Genomic DNA, 21,577 nt, shown 5'->3' with positions numbered 1-21,577 from the left:
CCAGGAACTGACTCAGCGGGAAGAGACAGCTTTGACTCCCTATGACTTCATCCCTGACCAATCAGCATTCCCAGTTTGCTGGCTTACCCTTACCCACTAAGTTGTCCTTAAAAATTCTGCTCCCCGAATGTTCGGGGAGACTGATTTGAGTAATAATAAAACTTTAGTATCCCATACAGTGGGCTCTGCATGAATTATTCTTTCTTTATTGCAATTCCCCTATCTTGGTAAATCAGCTCTGTCTAGGCTGCAGGCAAGGTGAACCCATTGGGCGGTTATAACATTGCACCTGAAAGCTCTTTCTCTTATGATTGCTGCTATATTATATTTTGAAGATGTCATCCACTCGATTGATTGGCTTGATTAAACAATTCTCTTATAAAACATATGAAGTGATTCCTACAAAGACTTCTACAACATAGTTCATCATCCAAACACGGATAATTTTATAAGTAGAAGGCTCTGCTATTAATAATTACATTCAGATAACAGTTAAAAAGCAGAAGTATGTTTATCCTATTATTAGGCCATCCTATTATAAACCCGTCATTTCAGTAAATGTCGACTTTTAGTTAATGTATCTGCAAATATTTACTCAAACAAAGTTTTAGCTTCTACTATCTGTTCTCACACCACTATTGTATCTTGCCTGAATTATAGCATTCACTTCCCAACTTTTTTTTTTTTTTTTTTTTTGAGACAAGATTTCATTCCTGTCGTCCAGACTGGAGTGCAATGGCACTATCTCAGCTCACTGCCATCTCCACTGCCTCCTGCGCTCAAGTGATTCTCCTGCCTTAGCCTCTCAAGTAGCTGGGACTATCACAACTGGCTAATTTTTACATTTTTTAAGTGGCAGGGTTTCGCCATGTTGCCCAGGATGGTCTTGAACTCCTAGGCTCAAGTGATCCACCTTCCTTGGACTCTCAAAGTGCTAGGATTACAGACATGAGCCACCATGCCCAGACACTTCCCAACTTTAAAAACATCAGAATATTATTTCAAAAATGTAAATTAGATAATATATTTCCATTTTAAAAACACTCCAGCAATTTCTGTTTTCTTCAAACACTTCGTAACTCCCAGGACCTAGTATATAGTATATGTGTACTTCACTATCAGTATCATAGATTGGTTTCTATCATCATCACCACATCATCATCATCATCGATCATTTTCTGTGTACCAAGACTTACGTTAATATTTTAGGTACAATTCCCTTTAATCCACATAAAACTTCATGTACTATCCTTATGAATGAAATGAAGAAGCTGAAGTTTAGAGAGGTTAGACAACTTGCCTAATATTATACAACTTATGAGAGATAGAGTCAAATTTCAAAACCTGTTAGTCTGACACCAAAGCCCTTGGCAGTGAATATTAAGTTATATTGTCTTGCTCATTAATCTATTGATTAAAATAAAACTGAACTCGCATACAAATATAGAAAAATAAGTGCCTTTCCTTTCTCTTATTTTGTTTTAGCCTCATTTCCTGACACCCCTCCCATTTCACTGAATACACTGTAGCCATTCTGATTTTTCTTGTCTTCATACTGCAATGTTCATCTTCTTTCTAGGTTTTCACATGTGCTGATGTCCTCCTGGAGTGTTTTCCCTACTGAAAATTGCCTGGATAATACCATGAAGTGACTGGCTTTGATGATATTTCCTCTATTATGCTTTTTATTCTCTGTTCCTCTTTTATCAGGCACCTCCTTCTGTTTTCCCAGACACAGCATTATCACTGTCCTTTAAATATCAAATTATTTGTATCAGTCTTGTGCTAGATAGTAGGTATTATCAAGGCATACCTTGCACAGCACTGAATTAGCAGAGTGCCTGCTGGCACATAATAGACACCTGAGAATGTGAAAGAAAAATTGCACTTAGAGTTAAACAGGCAAGGAAGATTTATAAGATTAGTAGTGTATTCAGCATTTATTACAAAGAAGGAGAGATATTGAACTGAACTCTACTGAAACACAAGGTGGTAGGATTGTTCGCAAATTAGGTGAACTAGTGGAAAGTATAATTGTCTCTCTGTATCTGCAGGTTCCTCATCCATGGGATTCAACCAACTGTGAATAAAAAATACTTGGAAAACAAAAAAAGTAACAATACAACAATAAAAATAATACAAATAAAAATACAGGATAGCAACTATTTACATAACACTTACATTGTATTAAGTAATCTATGCCAGGGAGGTGGCAAAGTATAGGCATTGGAAAGTGGTTGACGCAAGGGTTGGTAAGAAGAATTTATCAACATCAGTATAGGTTTAAAAAAGGAAGGTTTTGTTAGAAAGAACACTGCAGAAGAGTGCAGTGGGACGCTTCAGCAAGAGAGGACTGAGCATGCCATGGTGGATTTTTCTTTAGAGGTATATATGGACCTTAAAGCAGGAGATTAAGAGTATTTTGGACCATATTAGCCATGTAGGTCATGATAAATGATTACATTTGTAGACATTTTGGTGCCTGAATGTCAGTAAGGGTTGCACAATGAGTTTTGATAGTCATGCATTCCAGAGATGTATAGAAATTCTAGTTACTATATGTTTTTTGCAAAGAAACCTGGAACAAGATGTGGGCTTTAAATAATAGTATAATTACTTCTGAATTCCACAGATAAAGAGTTTTGCCTCTGGATGGTCACCAGGTAATTTTGGTTCTCCTCAATCTAGAGATGATTTTTAAGGGACTTGAGCATCTACAAATTTTGGTATCTGTGAGGTTCCTGGAACCAACCCCAAGAAACCATTCTACCAGAGGATATTAGTGAGGGGATTTGCCAGTGTTATCAGGCCATCTGTGTTTGCTAATATTGCTCATCTAAGTTAGGCTTATACTCTCCCATAGAGACTGGGAGATAAGGCCATTATTTTTCTTTATGTTTACATTTCAAAGAGATGTATCTCTGGATCCTAGAGAAAGACTTTACTGGGTTGTAAAACTAGCAAGGTGCAGAGAGAAGATTTACATCTCAAAGGGGTAGAAAAATAATAAAATAACAAGTGTTCTGAAATAAATGTTCTAAGTAAAAAGAGGTTAGGGGCCTAGAGTCAGAAAGAAGCCTATATATAGTTCAGTCAAGCAGAGGGAATGTTAAGGGCTTCCTGATCTACATTTATATTTGTTGAGTTAATGGATAGTTAACTAGAAAATTCAAAAATATTCCATAATACAGTATAAAAATCTTGACATGTAATAATGGAAAAACTATTATGACTATGCATTTATATAATTTAAATAAACTGGGGAATAATACATAGCAGTTAAATTTTTAAATATTCAAATGAATTTTTCTGAATACATTTTTACATTTTCCTAACTCATAAAAAATAAAATAACATTATTATAATATGGAGGTTCACAGGTAGAGTTTAATGTTTTAATTGAACATCTTAGTTCTGCATTTGCTAAAACTTCTAAGAAATTACTGATGACTTTGAAGTACATTGCAAATCAAGTAACACTATAACATAGTAGCTAAATAGACCATAAATAATAATTTTTATTGCCTACTAACTGAAGTTCTTTCATATTTTGAATGGTGTTTAATGTGGTTTAAATTATTTTGGCTATAAAGGAAATACATCCAATCTAATTAAACCTGTGTAATTTCAAAGAAGGTAAATTTAGCAGCTATATTTATATCCCCCAAAGTGTCATTGGATATGGTATTGGTAATATTTTCAAAACATTTTGCTTTTATTTCTTAAACATTTAGGGTACTGTGAATCACCTCATATATAGGACAACAGATAATTTAGCTAAATTGATCATATTGTTCATTCTCTAAGTTACATGGCTTATTTCTTTTTCTTTCCAGCATCATCCATGTCTCTCCCAATTCCAGATGCCCAGCCATTTTGCATGTTTATGGAGCTTAATCCCAGACTTGAATTTCATTAACTGACCATAGCCTTAGTTAAGTTTCTACAGCAATGAGTTCATTGGGCTGAAATTTTGCAAAGATATTGGGGGAGAGAGAGGGGTAAACATCATCTACATTTGAAAAGACCACATTTACAAATCAGGACTCTTTAATGCAATTTTTTTTCCCCTTGACTAACTGGGAGTTTATTTGCATGCATTCTAAGTGACAGTGGAATGAGAAACTAAGATTTTTGTCATTTTAATTTAACACAGACTCACCCAGAAAGCACAGCCCTGATTCTGCGTGAGAAAGGCTATCTCTACAGAAACTAAAACGTGAGTCCTGTTGATTTGTGTTACTGAATTTTACTATGCTATATAACTGTCCTGGTAATATGATATGGCATTTGTTAAGATATATAATGAGATAGTCTTGATTAAGTGCAATTTCTGCATTCTTATAAGGAATACAGAAAGTGAGAATTGATATGTTTGTTTTACTGTTTAGTTTAAAAGAATAATAGATACTTAACTCTGAAGAAGATAATGTATGTGCTATTAACTGATATTCAGTTTAAGGCATATGGTTTTACATGGTTTTGATATTCCAATGTATTTATGGTTGATAAAGTGTGTAAATAAGATCCCTCACAAATAAACATTTTCCATGCCTTTTTTTAACATAATTTAAAAATCTCTGTGACTAATATGCCTAAATACTTAGGACATATATTTATTATCTCAGTTTTTCTCTTGGATTTTCTAAACAGAATAAGCTATCAGTTAATGATGAAGCTTGGTTCACTTTTCTTATTTGCTCTGTCATCAGTCTGTCTTTTGGCTACTCGCTAATGGTGGCCATCTCTGCTCACTGTTTGGCCTGTGATAAGTTGTCTTTGATAGCCTGCTGTTTTATTCTTGAACCCTGCCATGGCTACAACTCTGGGATAGCAGAACTGTCAAAAATGAAGTAAAAGAGCAAGAGGCACAGAGCCTGTGAAAGTTAGAGAGGACGTAAGGCCTGATAATTGAGAGAGAGGGGTAAATGATGAATTTTCAACTGGAAGATAGTTTTCACTTTATACCATTTGCTGTCACATTACCTGAAATAATAAGGGGAATTTTTTTCCCCAATAATGGCCAATGGGGGCTGTTTGCTTTGTGAGAATCTGCTAAGGAAACATGCCATGTGGCTTTATCTTTGAAAGTGAGGGTGAGACAAGTTTGCCTGGCTGCAGATAAGTGACTTAGAAGGAATCCTATTCAGATGTACCTGTCGTTAATTTATCAGGAGGTTTTGTGATTCATACATACTACTCTGTGTGCGATAGAGCATTAAATTGGTTTCCTCTGGGAGCAGGTCATATTCAGGGGTCGTCAGACTCATGCTATTGGATGATGTATGCTTGTTTCATATAGCCTTTTTCTGCTGGTAACTTGAACATATGTTAGATGATCCCTTGAAACATTTCAACAGCAAAAGGATTCACAAAAACTTGACTATCACTTAATATGCAAGTGTTTGTAACAAAAAAAATGTTAATCAACCTGTCCTCTTTTAGCACAGTCATTTATTCTGATAATTAAGTAGTTATAGATATGTTTCAATTTAATGGCCTAGCTCTTGATGGATGCACTTTCATAGCTCCTTTATTTATTTAAACAAAAGGATATTTACTTAAGCTCATTAATTTACACTGAAAAAATGCAGAGCTGCTTTGAAGCAAGTCTCACACACACACACACAAAAAAACCTTTAAAAAGTAAAGATTTTTCCCAATTATGATATGGCTTTTTACTGTGGAAATTTTACTTGATTACTTCATATATTTTGAAAGACAATGGCATGTGTTGTAAAATGAGATAGATATTGGTTTGAATTCGAGAGGAATATAAAAGGAAAATATGCTTATTTTTGTGTGCTTAGATTGTCTTGAGTGACTTGAGAGATTTGGGGCTTTTTTTTTTTCTTTTTTTTTTTTGAGAGATACTTGGCAAATACCAAAAAAAGAAGAAAAAAATCCTTTCTTCATTTTATTATTTTCATGATGGAGTGTGTAAAACTAAAACCTAATATCTTTCCTTGAGTTTTAAGTGTGCTTCATTCTGTACAAAATTAAGCCAATAAATGGCAAAGTGGCAGTTAAATGAAAGCAATCAGTAAAATCTTTCTAAAGAATTTTTAGCATGCCGTGACAAAAGTCTTTACTGTGGGTAAATGAGCAACATAAACTGATTTTTTTTCTATTTTTATAATTTAAAATTGTTCATTATATTCTGTATTGCAATCCAAAACAAATGAGATAATTTCATGAAGTAGCAAAGAAAGACTCTTCCAAGTGGATACAAATGATGCCTTTATGCTGCATTTACATGGTATACTCTTTTAATTTTGTCCCAGTTGTGTAAATGTGGAATACTCAACATAAACCAGAATTTTCTTGTTGATGAATTAAGGCATAATTAGGGCATTACTGTAGGGAACCTATTAGACCTTTTGTGCATAATTCACCATAATTAAATGAGATATTCTTCACATCTCCCAATCCTTAAATTAAGACTGTGACCTTAAAACCTTGTAAGGCCTTCTAATAAACAGGAGTGTGAAATCAATATTTTTAATAAAATTATTTTAGAACTTCAAAATCACCTGGTAAACATCTCTCTGAAGGAAAAAAAAGGCAAAGAAAGAAAACTAGTTCATGAAATTTGAAAAAAGAATACTATTGTACCATCTGCAAAGTACATATACTTAGGCATATTTCTGCCTTATTCTTTCCATCCTAAAATTTTGTTTTCTATACAGCATAAAAATATCCCTAAACTTTAATTTTTTTATGTCTTTATAAATACCATTATAAATATACAACCTATTAGGTTGTATTTGTTAGAGACATTTACAAGATTTCACAAACATTTGCTGCTCAGATTATAGTGGTAGTTTTAAATAGTTCTATCTTTCGTAAATTTTCCTCTGCTCCATATGTTACATTAGGTAGTCAGGCAGACATGAGCAAGGCAGGAGAGGCCCCTCCCTACCAACCACCAGGAATGCCAGGAGACGATCAGGTTATGATCAGGCAGTTGTTAAACTGTCTCTCTAAAAGAATTATTGGTTGCAGCCCATGCCAGGGAAAAGCAGTCTCCTAATAGATAGAAACACCAGAAACTGGTGATCAGCAGTTTCCTAATAAGATCTCAGAAGTTGAGTAAGTGTGCTCAAGAATGCACACTAAGAGGCAGAATGGTAGAGTTTAACTGGTATATGACCTTCCTCTAGGAATACTCAACTGGGAAGGGAAAAATGCCTCAAGTCACTAAGGGGCAAAATGGTAGAGTTTAAACATTCGACTTGTAAGGGAAAAATGCCACAGTTGTACATGCGTATAACTTCAGTAAACACACTGCTCATGCAACCCCTCCCAAGTGCTGGCAGGCCACTGTGCACGCAAACAGCCCACCCCAAGGGAAGAATCAAGGGAGAAGGGATGCAACCGCTTGGAAGCATGCCAATGTACAAAATGCCAAGTCAAAGCTCAAGCTTCACACTTGAATCTCTCAAGTTGCCTGCTTGGCCCTCTTCCAAGTATACTTTACTTCCTTTCATTCATGCCCTTCCTTCTCTATAACTTTTAATGAACTTTCACCCCTGCTCTAAAACCTGCCTTGGCCTCTCACTCTGCCTTTTGCCCCAGGTCGAATTCTTTCTTCTAAGAAGACCAGAGTTGAGGTTGCTGCAGACCCACATGGATTCACCACTGCTAACATATATATACATGTATAGGGATAATAATTGCTATATGATAGCTCCCTATTTCTCAGACTCTGCTGAAGTAGTTTGAAGATCTCTTTGGAAAGACCTTTTGTAACATTTCAATCTAGCCATTATCTCTCATAGACTTCTTTTACTTCATGACACTTGCCATAATAAGTATAATTGTTTATTGTTTATTTGTGTATCTCTCCCACAAAACTTAAACACTATATACAGTGCCTAGCATAGTGCCTGGAATATAATAAGTAATCAAAACATTTTGTTGACTGAATGAAATCAGATAATGAAAACCAGATAATTCTATAAATAAGACTATCACACAGATCCAAAAGTTATGTAATCACTGGTTTATTTAACAAAATATTTACAGATAGACTTTGTAAATAAATAGAGAATTCAGTAAGCATCACACCTCAGTAGACAACAAAAGCTACTAAAAACTTATTAGATATTAAATGCCATATGTATGCCAATATGTTTTTCTCATTGATCTCAAGATTTCTGGCTGGCACTCCTTGACAGATTAACAAGAGAAAAGTATAACAAATTTATTTATTCAAAGTTTTACATGACACAGGAGCCTTCAGCAATAAAGGCCCAGAGAAATGGTGAAAAATGTATTTTTATCCATGGGGTAGAATGAAGAATGGACAGTTATGTAAAAGAATAATTTGATAAAAATGATACGTACTAATGGCAATAAACTGGGGAGTAACTTGGCAAGGCCTGTTTGTTCAGATTCTTTTTGGCCTCTTTGTGTAACATTCCTACCCTATAGATATGAGTAAGTGCATATCACATTAGGGTCCTCAAAAGAGGGGACAGGAGAAGGTCAGAGAGATCTTTCTGCTTCTATGGTTTTCTTAATTTCCTTCAGCTTAAAATACTCAGTCTACAATAAGTCTATATTTGTAGGTAGCATTTCCTGTGTCCTATGACATGGAATACATAACTAGTATTGTCTAGAATAAATTATGAAATTTTCTGTGGATATCTTTTGAAATAGTTTAAAGAAACACACAAACACCTATGATTATTAAAAGCATCCATTCATTTATTTTACAAGCATTTGTTGAGGGTTAACTATGTATGAAACTGTGCAGAGATCTGCAGGAGATTTACCATTGTAAATTTTTAACTCTAACACCATGGAAATGATACACAGTAGGGGAATTTAATATACACTTTAAAATACAGTAGAGCTTTAACTATAAAGTGTAAGTTGAAAATGTCAATATTCATTAAGAAGTATTAAGTATTACTTAATATGAAAGTATATTATAAAGTTTATAGTATTAAGAAGAATGAGACTTCATTTTCAGCTGAGGGAAGCAGCAAAAGTACATTGCAGATGTTGATTTGAACCTAGGCTTTGAAGAAAACTGAGGGATTCTTGGCATAGGAAATGGAATCAGGAAAGGTATGAAGAAGGTGTTTAGTAAGAATTAGTTGCTTATTTTGGCAGGCATGTCAGCTAAATGTAAGAGGATAGAAAATATTATGTTTGACAGCTGCTATGGATAAAAGTTACATATTAAAGTAGATCAGGACAAGATTTGTGAAAGATTAATACTAGTTTAAGGAGTTGGGATTCTGCTGATATGTAACTATGTCCACTGAACCAGTCCTTATCTTAGAAGCATAGAAAGTAAATCCCAAAGTGCTGGGATTACAGGCGTGAGCCACCACGCCCGGCCAAATTTTTCTATTATTTTTGTTGCATTAGAGCAAGTTTTGGAACAAGGTTATGTAACTCTAACAAGTGTGTTTATTTTCAAGATTATTTTTACCATTCTACATCTTGTTCTATTTTATTTATTTATTTATTTATTTATTGAAATGGAGTCTTGCTCTGTTGCCCAGGCTGGAGTGCAATGGCATGGTCTCGGCTCACTGCAACCTCTGCCCCCGGGTTCAAGTGATTCTCCTGCCTTAGCCTCCCAAGTAGCTGGGATTACAGGCACCCACCACCACACCACCTGATTTTTGTATTTTTAGTAGAGATGAAGTTTTACCATGTTGGCCAGGCTAGTCTTGAACTCCTGACCTCGTGATATGCCCACCTTGGCTTCCCAAAGTGCTGAGATTACAGGTGTGAGCCACCACACCTGGCCCTTTCTATTTTATTTTAAAGTCAGCTTATGAGTTGTTTTAACTTCTTGTAACATTTTGATTAAAAATGCATTAAAGCTAACAAATCAAAGATAATTAAGATCTAAAGAAACATTGAGTCTTCTCGTTTGTGAAGATGATATTTGTCTTTATATTTAATTTGTCTTATATTATTTCTCGTTGAAGCAATTTATAGTCTTCATAATATGAATCTCACAAATTTTGTTACAATTATTCCCACTTGATGTTTCTTGGTGCTATTATAAATGGTAATATTTTAATATTTTTATTTTCTATTGTTGCTGTATAGAAATACAATTAATTTTTATACTGACCTTGAATCCTATGACTTTGCTAAATTTACTTACAAATTCAAGTATTCTATTACTGTTATTGTCGATTCCATAGATTTTCTATAGGCATACTAGTGTTATCTGATAATCAAGACTTCCATTCCAACATTTGCATTTTTATTTCTTTCTTACCCTATTTCACTGGCTGGGACTTCTATTACAATGTTGAATCACAGTGGTAATAATTGATTTGCTTCTTGTATTCTCAAAGTTTAGAAACATGTTCAGTGTTTTCTCTCATAAATATGTCAGTGTAGGTTTTTCACATATACCATTAATTAATGGTATATTAATGGTACTAATGGTACATTATTGGTATTGGTACATATAATGGTACATTAAACATTTATAAAGCTAAATTTAATGTAAAGGTGGCACATTGAACATTTACATCTACTTTCCATCCTTGAGCTCCAATAAAATGACACTAAAGAGTGTTTTGTTTTCATTTCAAGACACAAACTTTGAAAATGGGAGGTTGGAGGTCTAGAACAATGCAACAACATTTTGCTAGCTGGGAATTTTCTGGACTAGAGGTAAATAATAAACGTTTGAAAAAAAATAAACCTTAAGCTGTCAGTGGGGAAAGATAAATAATATCATTGATCCCATGCTATGGAATTCCTCAAAGTCTCAGGAACTTGCAGCAAAGATACCTTTTGTGCAAATTATGAAAGATGGAGTAGAGTGGAGAAAACAAAGAAACAGATTGATTGAAAACCAAGAACTCCTGTCAGTTCTCTGCATATTCAATTATTTTTGTAGGTGGAATTTCCTTCTTGGTAACAATATCATTGTGTATCTTTAAATATATTAAGTCAGAGTTTTCGTCAATTTTGAAATTTTATTTTCTTTTTACCTCAATTTTCTCCAATTTTTTCCACTTAAACAAATTTGATTTATATAATTTCAATTCCACTACAGTAGATGTGATGTTCTTGGTTTGCATTAACAAGCAAACTCATAAACCACAAGTTTTCAAAGAACACCAGGTTTACACAGCTTTAAGAAAGAGTACAAACCAAGCAAAAGTTAGCAGGGTGGTGACTAGGCTGAAGCAAGTGAGGCACTCACTTTGAGTGAAAGTTTGAGTATGCATCAATCAACTCAGCAATCTAAATAAATAATATTTTAATATAATACAATGAAAATAAAAAAAATTTAAAAACCCAAAATTAACAAAATAAATTTTAAAACAAAGACAAGATCAATATTACTGATTTTTCCTTTTTCCTCAGCTTCAATATGGCTTGTCACAGGACTATAATATAGTGCTGGGAGATAAATGAGGGCAGTTCCTGGGAAACAAAGTAAAAAGACAGATAAATGAAAAATAGGATAATAAGATAATGGTAAATGCATATTTTATAGTTTGTTTTGCATTAGTCCTTACATGTCTATTATCTTGAGTACATACATAACTAATTATAAAGATATAGTTTAGTCATTGTAGGGAAAAGTTTTAGAAAGGGTGGATGAGCCATCTGACAAGTGTCCTGCTATTTGAAGCAGTAATATAAAAGGCTTCCTGACATCAAAATACAAATTGCCAATTGTCTGAATCATCCTTCTTAACTAGCTTATTGTCTTATTTTTGTTATTATTGTTTAAAGAGTGAAGTAAGGCTCCTTTAAAGTGACTTTTTTTAGTTAAAATATTTTGCCTTTAATTATTTATTAACTGCTTTCATTTCTGATTGTTCACACTGTTTTATTTTGTATGAAATAGAAAATGGTACGATACACGCTGACAAATGTAAAGGCTCAAGTGGGTTTTCTTGATTTTATAAGTGATTAGATATATTTGTTTTACAAACACAAAATTTCCCTTTTGTGACATAAAATATGATCCACATGTATTTAGAACCTAAACTAGTTATTTACTCTTCAACAATTTCATCTACCTTTTCTGGAATAAAAATATTACCATTTTATTAAAAAGCATAGTAGATTTAAGTCTTATAATGCTTTATTTCTCTTTGTAATTCATTTTTTTCTTTTTTCACCTTTACTGAGGTATAATAGATAAATAAAATTGTATAAATTAATCGTGTACACTGTGATGTTTTAATATAGGTATACATTGTGAAATGAACAACACAATCAAGCTAATTAACATATAAATCACCTTACATAATTACCGTGTGTGTGTGTGTGTGTGTGTGACGAGAATACTGCAGATCTACCCTCTTAGCAAATTTTAAGTATACACTACATTATTAACTATAGTCACCAAGCTGTACATTAGATCTCATATTTTTTTTCTTCAGCTGAGTGACAGGGTAAAAAATAAATATTTGTTGGCTGCTTAATATAAAAATATATTTATTTTATCTCACATAATCCTCCAATAATATTATGTAAAATAAAATATTATTCTTATTCTAAATAATAGGCAAGCTCAGATCAGTAATATAATTTGCTCACAGTTACATAGTTAGCAGAGTCAAGATGGTCTTAACTTCAAAGCCCAAGCAATATTAACCTTGCCATTTTGACATGAAGAATATAATAAAATAAATAGAATAAAAATGACTGTATAGGGAACCCTGTGTCAAGCATTATTATTATTTTTTTTCTTTTTGGAGACAGGGTCTCAGTCTGTTGCCCAGGCAAGAGTGCAGTGGTATGATCACTGCTCATTGCAGCCTCGACCTCCTGGGCTCAGGTGACCCTCCCGCTTCAGCCTCCTGGGTAGCTGAGAATACAGGCTGCACCAGCAGACCAGGCTAATTTTTGTATTTTTTGTAGAGATAGAGCTTTGACATATTGCCCAGGCTGGTCTTGAACTCCTGGGCTCAAGCAATCCACCTGCCTTGACCTCCCAAAATGCAGGGATTACAGGTGTGAGCCACTGTGCCCAGCCTCAAGCACTATTTTAATTGTTTTAATGCTACATCTCTTTTACCCACCTTACAGATAATAAGCTATAGAGATCTTTGGATTTGCTCATGCACAGAACAAAGTAGTCAAGTCAGGATTGAACTGTAATCCTTTTTGATTGCAAAATTAGAAATGTGCCAATATTATATTGTACACTTATTTGTGAATTGGGGTAAGGTTTTGTTTTGTTTTTCACTCTACATAGTGTAGCTCTACTAAGTTCTAAATAAATTCCTAATTTTTTGATATGCTGCTGGAATATACAATGATTAATGAGAACTTAATGTGGAAAAATCTGGAAAAATATCAATACATGTTTACATGGAGGACAAAACTTTTCATAATCCTCAGTATTGGTAGTTACTGTGAATTAAATTATATTAAGAGACAATCCAATCTAAAAAAATAAATATCTGTACTTGAATGTATACTTACTGCAAATAACATGCATAGAATTGATCTAGTAGCTTCAAATTGTTGTTCATCCCTGTGTGAAGCGTAAGTGAAGAATGCAACATTTATATTAAAACAATTGACTGCTTCTGAACATCTACAATAGGTCAAAAAATTGACATTTATTTTATACCAAGTAACAGAATAGCTGAAATAATTTTTAAATGCTCATCTGAAACTAAACATGTCATTTTAACACTGCAAGGCTCAATAATAATCATTAGGAAGTGGTTATTTGGGAAAAACAAACAATTGTCATTAGATTTCTAAGACTGTTATCCAAGTACTTCCATTAAGCCACATCTCTTGAGAGTCATACAAACCAAATAAACATTCCAACATAAATCTGGGGCAGAGAGCAAATGTTTCTGGAAAAGAAATATTGATTGTTTTTCTAATTTGCTTTGCACAAGCAGAAAAAAAAAAACAACTCTCGTTTCTCTATGGATTCGTTGTCAAAGCATATATATTCTCATTGCTTTACCTGCTAATACAAAATTAGAATATTCTAAATGGTACAATTACTGTTATTTATATATTTTCCCTTTCGAATTTACACTTAATAAAGTGACACATATGAAATATGCTCTAATTACTCCTGGATTTAACTCACATGTTTAGCAATATAATCTACTACTAAATTAAATTAAAAGCAATAATAAATATATCAAAATCAAACAAAATAAAATTAATGTAGAATATATTTAATTAATAAGTAACCAAAATGCACAAAAAGAATTAAAAGAATGTAAGAATATGGAAATTATGTATACAAAATATGAAATAAAATCAAGCTCATTTGTGGTCACTAATACAACATAATACATATTTGCTTTTAATGAGGATGTATTAAACAGTGCTATCTACCACTCTTTTACCACCCATGAGAATCTGCCTAAATTTGTAAGATAGATAACTAAAAGAAAGGGGTAATACATAACCATAGAATAAGAAATTGATATTTGTTTTTAACTGTGGAGATTTTACTAGTGAAGATAAATGAGTTTGTGACAGTATACTTAATTTACATTGCTGAATTTAATTAAAAATAAAGAAATTATGCTTCCGGTAATCAATGTAAAGAAAAAATAAAACTAATTGAGGTTTCATTTTTACTTCCAGTTTTCTTTTGATTCGTAATAGCTTATATAAGAATACATAGTCCATATTAAAATACAATATTTTGTCATCTGATTTCACCATTTTATAAACTTGAATAATTCATGGGAATAGAAGAATATTGCCTCATTTAGGCTAGTGGCAAAGATTTAGTAGCTTTAGGTAGTTCTTGATTTAAATATCAAATTGCAATGATAGGAATTGTCGGAAGCATCAACAATTTTATCGGAAAATGTTTCAATGAGAAGGCATGAAGCATGAAGCTATAAAGTTATTTTAAAATAATTTTGATTAGTAAATATACAAAAATAAGATATATTGTGTATTTCGTCTATTTATATATATGTATGTATTTACTACGGTAGTTATATTGTTTTGCTGCTGTGAATTTCTGTTAAGTGATTATTTGAAACAGAACACCTATGAGATTTGGATATTACATTTTCCTTAAATTAAATTATTATTATCTTTTTACATACTTAGTGTTTTTCTTTGCCTTCTGCATATTGAAAAATATCTTATTTTATGATCCTAAATAACTATTGTGGTTTTTTTCATATTACCATCCCTTTAATATCATTTTAGGAAATAAAGATGAAATATATTAAAACTTTACCATATTAACCACTGATACAAAAAGCAAGTTGAATATTAAAATATGGATGATTATAATAATTTACTCTGAATTCATGTAACTTTAGAGAGATACATGTGATATTAACTAAACACTTAATTTTTATAGAAAACTTGAATAATATATGTATTTATTTAGGGTTGCAATGAGAAATATAAAAATTATAAATTGTTTTTCCAGCAGGAGTATATCACTAAACAGCATTGTATAGTTAACATTAAAAAAAAAAAAAAACTTCCAAGAGAATATTTCTGTGGGCTTTGTGAGATCTTTCAAATTCCTGTAAACTTATATTATCTGTCAAACCTCATGTGTTGCAGAGTTTTACAATAGGATTTTAAGTGCTGATTGCAAGCCAATAAAAATGAGCAATGCTTGTGATGAGTTTATAAACATCTTAATAATTATTTGAATAATGAATAAAATATAAAATTAACTCTTCCACATTTCCTGCAATAAACTTGACAATGTATACAGAAACTGAAGCAAGTATTACTATAAATTTAAAACTGATATTTTCACAATCCAAATCTAAAGTACCTTGTCTCATGCTAGTATAATTTTGCAATCTAAAAATATATGCTCTATGACTCATATATGAACACGTTATGGGACTTGTAAAAATGCTAGAAGGTAATATTTAGGGAAAATATTCTGTGTTTGCAAGTCAAAGCAACTAAATTGCCCTTCCCGTTGACCATTTTCAATGAATTATAACAAAGTAAGAGCAATGACAGCTCTACCAGCAGATGCCTTAAATAAATAAAAATAAAAATAAAAAAAATTAAGAAACCTCTAAATTCATTTTTTTCTAAACAATAAATATAATACTGAATTGGCTTCGTCCTCTTAGAAAAATAAGGAAAGAAACAAAAGAAAGAAACTTATAATCTGTTAAGATTATATGTCTAAAAAGGTAATAGCAACCAAATTTAGTTCAATAGCTAAACCAATGGTTTAGAATGAACCATTTAAGCAGTTCTCTGATTTTTTTTTTTTACTTTTAAGTTCTAGGGTACATGTGCACAACGTGCAGGTTTGTTACATATGTATACATGTGCCATGTTGGTGGGCTGCACCCCTCAACTCGTCATTTACATTAGGTATATCTCCTAATGCTATCCCTCCCCCCTCCCCCCACCCCACGACAGGCCCCAGTGTGTGATGTTCCCCACCCTGTGTCCATCTGTTCTTATTGTTCAATTCCCACCTATGAGTGAAAACATGCGGTGTTTGGTTTTCTGTCCTTGTGATAGTTTGCTCAGAATGATGGTTTCCATCTTCATCCATGTCCCTGTAAAGGACATGAACTCATCCTTTTTTATGGCTGCATAGTATTCCATGGTGTATATGTGCCATATTTTCTTAATCCAGTCTATCATTGATGGACATTTGGGTTGGTTCCAAGTCTTTGCTATTGTGAATAGTGCCACAATAAACATACGTGTGCATGTGTCTTTATAGCAGTATGATTTGTAATCCTTTGGGTATATACCCAGTAATGGGATGCCTGGGTCAAATGGTATTTCTAGTTCTAGATCCCTGAGGAATCTCCACACTGTCTTCCACAGTGGTTGAACTAGTTTACAGTCCCACCAACAGTGTAAAAGTGTTCCTATTGCTCCACATCTTCTCCAGCACCTGTTGTTTCCTGACTTGTTAATGATCGCCATTCTAACTGGTGTGAGATGGTATCTCACAGGTCTCTGATTTTTAAAAAAGTATAACTTGAGGACATTTTTAAAAAAGAACATAGTGGCATTTGAATAAATATATTTTCTGGCGGCCATTTTCAGCATTTTAAAAGCATTCGGCTAGTATTGTTTTCAATGGTGTGTCTTAGTTTACTCATTAGCTCTTAAAATTAAAACAATAAATAAATCCCAAACTATCAAAATACTCCCTGAAGCTCAGTAGAAATCAACTGAAAAGTTTCATTTGGTCTGGAAAATAAAAGAAGTTTCTGATATCTTCATCCAAGTGTAAATGATCTATTTTATGTCATAACATAAATTAAATCAAAATAAAGAGATAGAAATACAAGGATATGAATGCTACATTTTAGAAGACATGTTAAATCAAAATATTTGCTAATGTAACTGAAGTGGTCTTTTATCTTAAGAATTCTCACATCATGTCTTTTTTCTCTTAATTGTCAAATTTTTAAAATAATTTTTCACACATAGATTTTAGAGAATGTTGGGTAATAAAATTGAAAGTTTGAAAGATTGATACTTTAAGACCCTTAATTTTAAAAAGGTATAGTGACTTTAAAAATGTATAAAAATGGTTTTAAGATTTATCTAGTTTTTTTCTATTAAAAGATTTCCATTCATCTTTAGAATATGAAATTAGAAGTTTTTTAGGGTACATTTTTTATTTTTTCCTATCTTAATTGTTTAGGAGCAAGAATGGGATTAAATAGTGCAAATTATATAGTTGGTAGATTTTGATCCATTAAGAAAAATGATGTGGTAACGATTAGAGCTGGATAAAAATGTAAGTTGCTACTTTATGATGTCATTTAGTTTTTCATTTTCAGAAAGAAAAGGCTTTGTCACCACTCAAGGCTATTAGTAAGGGATTCATGCCTAGGGCTTAATGACAGATAAATCATAACCCAATTGTAAAACCGTATGGGTTTTTTTGAGAGTCTGTAGAAAATCATGATTTTTGGAATTATACAGATCATAATATAAATCCCAGCCCTGCCACTGATCAGCAGTGAGATTTAACCTGTTGAAGCCTAATTTTCTACCTGTAAATTTGGGATAAAAGTGATTTTCTATAGTACATCTATGACCATGAAATGAGATACTGTTTGAAAAGCATTTGGCACAGTTTTTGGTACATGGCAAATTCTCAATAAATTTCAGTTCTTACTATTATTATTATTACTATGACTATTTTTACCATGAAAAATATTAAGTCTTAATAAACTAATAGTATGAAAAGAAAATGCCACTCTTTGGTAATCTAGACCACCTTTATGCAGAACATCTTTTTATGTAGTTTAACTCAAGGAGCTGGAAGAAAGATAACACCTTCCCTACTGGAAATTACAATCAAAACATTAAATTATTTATTCATTCCTTTGGGTTACTGGCTGTTGCAAACCTTTGTAAAAGATGAATTAAGCCATTATCAGATATCAATATTTTTTTTCTCAGACAGGATTATCAGGTTAGTTTCCTTTACCAAGCTGAGAGTAAAAAAAGAAATACAAGAGAAGTGGATTTAGAGGAAGATGTGGTGAGGGAGATCTTGTAGTGTCAGGAAGTATGGGCTGGGTCAGAGGCTCCCAGGGCAGAACTGCAGATATCAGTCTGTCCTTCCTTGAAGTTTACAGAATTCCAAAAGAAAAACAATAAGAACCACGGAACTGGTTCTCTGTAAAACTAAATTCACTCAGTACATCGTGAATTTATTTTCTTACTAATTTATGAGAATTAAAATTTCATTTCTTCTTTTCAAATTATGGACTTTAAAAAAATTTTATCATTTATTGAATCCTAAAATATGGGCACTTTGGGAGAGGTAATAATTCAGCCCCTTTCAACTTTCAGATACTTGATGTGAAAAGGGGGAAATGCAAGATGCTAATATAATATTTCCTAGGTAACTTGACAAGAAACATTTCATTTCTCACAAAGCCAGCATTCATATATTCACTCACTTAAAAAAATATAACCAACATTTTAAGTGTTAGGAATTCAGCAGAAATAGAGACAACATCCTAGTGTCATTCCACTTGCTTTTTAATGGAAGAAGAGAGAAAAGCAAACAAGTATTACCATTCTTGACAGAAATAAATGCTAAGTGATATAAAATTGGGATATGAGTGATTGGGTAGACCATTTTATTCAGGAGTTAATAAATGCCCCAATAAATATAGTAAGGTATTTAAACTTAGATCTGAATTACATGAAGGAATTATTCACTGCTTCTTTGATGGACTACGTGGAAATGGGATGGGTTGCTGGGGTGACATGAGAGAGTTTTCTTATCCATGTATGTGGGGTATCAGTACATCTAAAGAAGCAGTCTGGGATCACATCATGAAGAGCCTTATATTTCGTGCTAAATGTGTTAAATCTTTAGAATTTTATCCTAAAAGTAATGGGAAGAGATTATGAAATTATGCATGATTTGGTGTATAGAGGACATAGGAAGTCATCTAGGAGTCCCTTGTAATAAGTTCTTCCTTCATAGATATGATTATGGGCTTCAGTAGGAGTAGAAAGGAGTAGGTAGTTATCTGTGGTCTGTTGGAAAATGTGTTCTCACAGGAAACATTTTCCCTGAGTCTTGTAGAAGGGCAGTTAGGTGTTTGTCACATCTTAAGAAATAGAGCTTGGGTGATAGATGTTGAAATCCCAGGCAAAATGAGAAGAGTGGGAAAAAGCATAGATTTTAAAAACATGTCTTGATCACTAACACTTAATGACTGAGGTATAAGACCATAGAGGTAAAAGTCAGAGATAAAACTGGAAGTCTCACCTCTTGAGAGTGATAAAGAACAGCAGCCTAAAAACCATTAATAACAAACCTGGGATGATCCTAAATAATTAAACAGTGAAAGTTTGTGCCACTTAAAGATGCGCCGTTGGGATGGTTGGGTGAATACTGAGAAGGGATATATTTTACTTTACATATAATATGATAAATATAATACTATATAATATAATTAAAAACATCATACAACATAGTATAATATAGTCAGGACTTTTTTGTTCATGACTTAGATCTGGAAGCCAACTATACAGTAAGTTTAAGGTACAAAAAATATTCACCCTACAAAAAAAGACATAATATTTTAAGGAAAAGCCATATACTTTATTTATGTGGTCTAAAATTGGGCTCAGTATGAAGAAGGCTGTTCCAACAATTGTGAAGAGTGAAGTGGGATGGCAGGTGCCAGCACCAACACTTCCAGAGAACTAGCTTGCATTTTGGACATTGCCAGACATCAGGGAGCAGTGATTTATCACCCAGCTCTGTGATGGCTGCTCCTTCAGGCGTAGACAGTACTGCTTAGTATTAATGTTTCAATAATGTGAGGCATGTTGGAAAGAAATTTCAGGCTCAAAAGAAATAGTAACATTCATCTAGTTCTTTCAGGTGTGAATTCAAACCGAATATGAAAAATGACAAAAAAATTCATAAAATAGATTATATATTTTATATTACCCAAAGAAAATTAAACCAAATAAATCTCTCCTCACAGAACCAATTTCTACTTTATAATTTGTTTATGTACTTCCAGCTTCTTTTTCCTTTGATTTCTCTGAGAGGTTTTCATCAAAATTATCTTCAATGAAAATTTAATATAAGGCCTTATTTTGCCTTGAGTTAAGTTAAATTTGTTGCTTTATTTCTAAAAGCTGAATTCTTTTAACATAAGATAAACATGGAGAAGGAAAAGGATAACTGTGAGATTTCTTATTGCAAAAATTCAGTTAAAATATCATAATTAAAAAATAACTTGAGTTTGCCATCTAGTAGCAGTTCTTTGAAAATCCTTCCGCTAAAGGCATGTTAGACCATAGAACCTCGAATGTAATGTCTCTTATATACATGAAACCTTCCTGAAATATCTTATTAATTCACTTCTTTACAAGATGGTTCATTCCAGTGTTATTCATTAGAAAACCATCTATATTTTTAGCCAAAGTTGCCTCATACTCCACACTCAAACTTCTCAGACTAAATATCCTAACTTCTCAAAAGAGTAGAGGTTTGCTTTGTTATCTACATAAAATATGCCCAAAGTCAAAACTACCATCCCAGTCACACATCCTTCCTATTCTCAATCTCATACTCAAAAGAACACATTACTTCTTTAAACCTGTGTATTTTTATATTTTTTTCTGACACATTTAAATGTCTCAACAATGTGTTAATATTGTTGAGTCTAATTTATTTATGTTTTTAGAGAATACCTGCCTTTCTGTTACCAGAAATGTATACACATCCCAGAAATGTATATCCCTATTTTTAATACAAACCTGCATTTCTTATTTCTTCAACTAATGATATTATTTTTTGACTTTCCTCTTTAAAATTATATCTCCTATCTTCCTTCACCTCTCTCTTCCCTTCTAACACACAGCCTCTGCCATCTGTAGTAATGTTTTTGCTCTTTTTTGTTAATAATATTCAGGTATTCTTCTGAAACTATACTGTCTTCCATCTTTTGTGAATAGATTGACTATAAAAGTTGAAAGTATAAAATATTAGCCTTATGTAAATTTGTTCAAATAGAGCCAATTACTATTATATTTTTCTTCTTGTATACTTATGTTTTTTCTAGAGTTTCCTTCCTTCCTTCCTTCTTTTGTCCCTTCTTTTTTCTGTCCTTTCTTC

General features: G+C 32.7%; 1 protein-coding gene across 7 annotated transcripts in view; it reads left to right on the top strand.

The window, feature by feature from the left end:
- The window catches only part of MGAT4C (MGAT4 family member C), an 889,611-nt gene that overhangs the window by 498,426 nt on the left and 369,608 nt on the right, over nt 1-21,577 (top strand). For all 7 annotated transcript variants that reach the window (XM_054664568.2, XM_054664567.2, XM_016923940.4 and 4 more), the window contains one exon: nt 4,157-4,219. The gene's annotated coding sequence lies outside the window, so the exon portion shown is untranslated. The remainder of the gene's footprint in view (nt 1-4,156; nt 4,220-21,577) is intronic.

The sequence above is a fragment of the Pan troglodytes genome, chromosome 10, assembly GCF_028858775.2.
Source record: "Pan troglodytes isolate AG18354 chromosome 10, NHGRI_mPanTro3-v2.0_pri, whole genome shotgun sequence".
NCBI lineage: Eukaryota > Metazoa > Chordata > Mammalia > Primates > Hominidae > Pan > Pan troglodytes.
This window is presented reverse-complemented; position numbering and strand designations above follow the sequence as displayed.